The sequence below is a fragment of the Crocodylus porosus genome, unplaced genomic scaffold, assembly GCF_001723895.1.
Source record: "Crocodylus porosus isolate Cpor-Errol unplaced genomic scaffold, CroPor_comp1, whole genome shotgun sequence".
NCBI classification, from domain to species: Eukaryota; Metazoa; Chordata; order Crocodylia; family Crocodylidae; genus Crocodylus; species Crocodylus porosus.
Window position 1 is genome coordinate 10248019 of NW_017728912.1, and position 5599 is coordinate 10253617.

The 5599-nt window shown below is 37.5% G+C and overlaps 1 long non-coding RNA gene across 1 annotated transcript in view; it reads right to left on the minus strand.

Moving 5' to 3' along the window:
- Nucleotides 1-445: 445 nt before the first annotated feature.
- The window catches only part of LOC109309341, an 83689-nt gene continuing 78535 nt past the window's right edge, over nt 446-5599 (minus strand). Inside the window, exons 3-4 of the long non-coding RNA XR_002100883.1 lie at nt 2754-2801; nt 446-509 (exon numbers count right to left, since the gene is read on the minus strand). This is a non-coding gene — a long non-coding RNA (uncharacterized LOC109309341). The remainder of the gene's footprint in view (nt 510-2753; nt 2802-5599) is intronic.

Genomic DNA, 5599 nt, shown 5'->3' on the forward strand with positions numbered 1-5599 from the left:
GACAGAAGGAAAGGAAAGGCACTCTAAACTTTTCTTTATGGCTATGGACAGACATTACACATAAACCAATTTAAGTGATCAGAGACTGGTTTAAACCTGTAACAGAACAGCTGTTCAGTGCACATAAACCAGTTTGAAAATGGCTGAAACTGGTTTGAGATCAACCCGGCTGAATGTAGTTTCAGACTTAACTATTTGGGTCAAACCAGTTTATGCAATAACCCGTTGCTGGTTTAAGTTAAACAAGACTCCCCCGGCATCCTGGCATGCTCTCTGGGCTGGGCGGGGCTCTCTGCTCCACAGTAGAGCTGGCCCCTCCCCTTGACTCCCTGGCTGGATCTCAGCACAGACTGCAGGCATCCCTGCTCCCCTCCCTCTCCCCTCTGCCTTACAGTTCTAACCTGCAAAGATTGAATCAATTTAGGCTCAGGTTTTTGAATGCCTGTTCCTAGCTTTTAGGAGAAACAAAGTCCCATCATTCCTCATAACTGAAAGGAAGTCTGTTACTGCTGTACTTGAACAAGAAGAAAATGATGTAAATACTAAAATAGAAATACCAGGAAATAAGATGTTGGAGATGTGAAAACACGATGCTAGGGAGTAAAAAAGTTAAAAGTATGTGAACAGTTTCACTACTTTTACTGCTGCAAAATGCCAGAGCTAATGACTTTAATCAGACTGTTCACATGCTTGACTATCTCAGTGAACCAGGGTACTAGTATAGGGTGTAACCTGTTCCACAGTGCTGGCTCCTATTTTACAAGCTTATTTATGTACATTTTTGTAGCTTCAGGAGATGCATTTGTTGCTTATGTCAAATTTGTTTTCTAGTTGTTATCTTCAGTCTCAGGGCCACATTCAGAGTAGAAAGCTCTTGTTAGCTCTCCTTGGATGAGATATACTTCTCCTAGAGACTTGGATGGGTGTCAGACTCTCTACCATTTTAAAATCTAAATTTGAGGCCTTTTGCTGAATGTTTTTGGCTTTTGTTAAATGTTAGCTGTTTTCAAAGGCTGAGTACAGTATCATGGTTAGCATATATCGGATCTGGAAATCTCTATTTTCAGTTTTGATCTTAGTTCATGTGGCCTCAGTTGAGCCACCAGAAACCAGGTTTTTAAATACACTGTCTAACAGTAGATGTTTAAATTTAGGTATGTGTGGCCAGCTTTTCAAAAAAGCCCAGAACTCATTTAGGCATCTAAATAAAGCTCATATTTCCAAAAGTGCTCAGCAGCTGGAATCTCTCATTGAAATTAATGTACTGAGGTCTTCTGGAAATGTGGCCATGTATTTAGATGCCTAAATGTGAGTGAAACTCTTCTGATAAACTGGTCCCTATTGAGGGTACTGAGTTTTACTGAAAATCTGCTCACCAAAAATTGATGTCAGAAGAACTGACTATCCACCTACCTTACTGTCAGTCATTAGAACCTGTGAACATCAAGTCACAGTTGTCTCAGGCCACAGAAAGGCTGCTTTAAAAAATGAAGGCATTGTCTCTTTTACCAGTAAAAATAAATAGTAATGCCCATGTGCTGATATAACACCAGAAGTGAAATTGCACTAACATGTCTAAGGAGTCCAATCCTTAGATGAAAGACAAATTATTTTTGTCAAATTATTAATTGTGTGGAACAATAAAAATACTTAAAAATAGTAACATATAAAATGAATTCTAGTGATCGGGCTTCGGAAGACTTAAAGCCAAATTACATGAGTTTGGTTCATGGAAACTTAACTTTGTTCTTGGTGAAATGAGCCTTCTGGTGTACAGTTTAGGTTGTCTCTGAACATGAGCCCTTTTATGCAGAACAAATAGTTCATGACTTTGAAAGCAATCTATTTTTCCAATTAAGATGTCAAGAAAAAAGTACTGGGTAATACAAGGTTCACTTTAAAGAGTGAACATCCACCTCAATTTTGTGTTGACATTTTATGGCTTGTTTCAAAAAAACTCAGTTTCCACACTCACAGAACTAGTTTTTTTTCAGTTAGTAATGGCATTATGATGACTGAAGTACAAAATAGGGAGTTTTCATCACTTGCATAGTATGTAGTTGTCCTCCCATTCATTTTACCCAAAATATCTTAAAAACTGAAATAGATGCTTCACAACTATCCTATTACTTTCACATGCTAGCCCAGCAATAACTATTTTGGCAGTTCTGCCGCAATACAACTTGGATTTCAAAAGCAAAGAACTAGTACAGTTATGAAATTTGTCAGTCTTAGGTCAAGGCTACCAGAAGTTTGTAAAAGTCTTAGGGTTTTAAATTGTGTCTCATTCCTCCAATATCCAATATATTAGTAAAACTTAAACATTTTTTTCCTCCCTTCTCATCCTTTCTCCATGGCAAAATGGAGGGTGGGGGGAACCTTAAACAAAGGCAGAATGGGAGAAAAGGAAAATATACAGAATGGGGGAAAGGGGTGGAGACAACAAAAATTATAACTTAACTAAACTATGATATGAGAGAGAAGTTCTGTGATAATTTCAGGACTTGGCACTTTTTGAAAACTTTAAAATATTTAAAAAAAACGTTTTTTGAAAGTTCTAAAAAATTGAGAGGGACTTATTTTGAGTTTTTAGACTAACTCTATTTCCAAGGTATATCAACTCCATTTTTATTTTCGGATCTTTTTATACCTGAGTCTGCCAAGCTTTTTTAACCAGTATAGGAATATTCAGATGTTAGAGGTGTAGTAATCATGCAGCGTGATAAAGCTTCATAAGCCACATCTTTCTGTACCTTCCTTAAATGAGTGTAGTGGATATTCGAGATGCTTCACTTTTTCTTCTGGAACAGAAATAGAAATGAATTTAATGTATGCATTACTCCTGTATGCTGCACTTCTGAACGCCTTGGAACTTTCAAAACAGCAGTTCTTGTTTCTGACTTCAAAATGTCTTTTTCCAATGCTATAATCTGTGATCCATTATTCTGTTGCTCTAAAGACATCTATTTTTTTGCAGTCTCCCATGCACTGGTAGGCTAAAGGTTTACTTAATATTCTAAGTTTAGTCATGTACTCTCGAATTAATCTTCATTTTTTTTCATTTTGCCTACTCAGCAATTAACTCCCACTCTTCTCCCACTCTTCTCAGCGTGCACAAATATTGCTCTCTTTTCCTTTTTCTGGATGAGTATATTTGGTTCGTGGCCTACATTCTTGAACAAGTAGGGCACTTATCTACAATATCCTGAGCAAGATAGACAAGATATCCTGTCTAATACAACTCAGTCAGGTGACTGGGTGACTCTTCCTGGCTCTGTGGAGTGAGCTTCAGCATAACACTTCACCTCTGTTTGCCTATTTCTTTCTCCTCATCATCTTCTCTACCTAGACCATAGGTTCTGAAGTGGGAATGTCTGACGAAGTATTTGTACACTGGCTAAACTAGTTCAGCAGAATCTTCTAGATGATGTACTCGACAGATTGGAAGAGGCTCACATTTCACATGACCTAGCACATATTTGTTTTAGAATGTCTTATGTTAAAAATACTTGTTCCTTTATTTGGTATGAATTTAAGGCCTACAAGACCTAACAAAATGAAACCAGAGCAATGGAAATGAAGTCATACAGTCTACCCTTGAACAGAAAAGGTTGTTTCCTATAGAGCACTTTCAGTAAGAATAGAAAACTTCAACTTGCGTATTGAGTCCAAAAAAGGAAGTTTTCAATACTTTTTTCTGCAGCACAAGTTGATTCACTTTGCAATGGACATTACTGAATGTTCCAGAGAGGGTTACAAATGACACCAAACTATTTCAAATGTTGCAAGACAAAACTGCAGGGATACCAGGTGAAACAGCTATAGCTGTCTCACAAGACCAGAAAAAATGAACAAGCAACATAGATTTTAAAATCAAGAGGTCCAGATTCTCAACTACCATTCCATCTCCTTTTTGCTATCTGATGGTGCATGAGGGCTTGGAATACACCTTCAAGTGGCAAAAACAGCTAGATAGGAAAACCACCTAGATTTGATTAGCAGACTGCCTTCCTAACCTGTAATAATTTTCAAGATTTCCAAATGTTTTCCTACCAGAATTTAAAATAAGTCATCAATAGCTCGAAAATCATTGTTATAACCAAAATTCAAAAAAGATTTGGGTCAATCACAGAATCAGACAGAAAAGCAGGGAGTTGAAATCAAGGCATTTAGTCCAACCCCCCCACTTAAGATAGGATGATCCCTTTCTAAATCAAGAGACAAATGTTTCTTAAACCCAGTGTCAGCAACCTATGGCCTGCAGGCCAGATCTGGACCACAAAGTGGTTGGATCCAGTCCAGGGAGGCACAAAATTGGAGGCAGGCAGCTCTGCCCTATTGCCCAACCCCTCTTCAGTGTTCCCCTCTGCAACCCTCTCTTCTGCTGTCTTCATTTCAATGTCAACATTTTAAAATACACCAATTTGAAATTCAAAACAATGTCATTTCAATGAAAAAATAGAAAAAAAAATACATTTTAATAAGATATTTTTGACAATTTAATTTAAAACAGGATAATACATAGTATCAAATATTCTCCCTTCTGTTTAAGGAGAATTGCATTCCTTAATAAAATTTAAAAACAAAAATCCCAACCACCTTCCACTGAAAATAAATTCCTGACCAGCCCTCAGGACAGTACTCATGCCCACTCCCTACCCTCTATTAAGTTTAGGGGGTAAAATAAAGTTAAGTTGTGGCAGTGTCAAGAGACCGTAGGCCTTTGGTCCTAGGTAATTTAACAGTACAAAGAAAAGTGTAGCCTACTTCCAGAAAGAAATTACATTCTAACAAAAAACATTCCACCTAACAGTCCAGAGACTTTCTTATCAGGGTCAAAATTAGCTCAGTGTTCAAGTCTTACAAATGATAAAATAAATATATTATTTTTCCCTTGTGTCAAAATGAAAAAGCATCAATGTTTTACTTTCATTCAGGGCCAGTAAGTTTGATGCCCACTCAAATAATAGCTGAGCTAATAAGAAACTTAACTGGAGCTTAATAGCTGTGTCTTTGGTCACTTATAAGTATATTGAATACGTCTGAAGGTGTCTTTGAAGTGTAATATTTGAAACTGAAAAAGATAACGAAGCCAAAAATTTCTGATTTTCTCAGTGAAAATGGCTGTAACTATAGAGCTGCTGAGAATTTGTCTTTTTATTAGCTTTAGGGCTCCTTTACGTTAAATGCACAGTGTGCAAAATGTCAGCTACAGAATAGATTCCATGTTTAAAAATATAAAAATAGGCTTGAAACTAAACATTGAATACCTCATACCCTAATTTGGAGAGGCATGTGTAACAGGGCTGTGCAGAGCAGGTAATATTCGATTCGACAGCCATGTCGAATATTAAACTGGGTCCCACTTCAATTTGTTGTCCGCTTTGAGTTGAAGCAGGTCTGCTTCGACTCGCGGTCGAAGCTCGGTCTAATATTCGAGCTGCTTCGACTTCCCCATAGGCTATAATGGGGAAGGTCGAAGCAGGCTATAACTTTGGCATTTCTTGTCTGATCTTGATGAAACTTGCAGGAATGGTAGCTCCTGAGAAGCCCACAAAATCTGCCAACTTTCAACAAGATAAGTTCAGGGGGTTGGAGA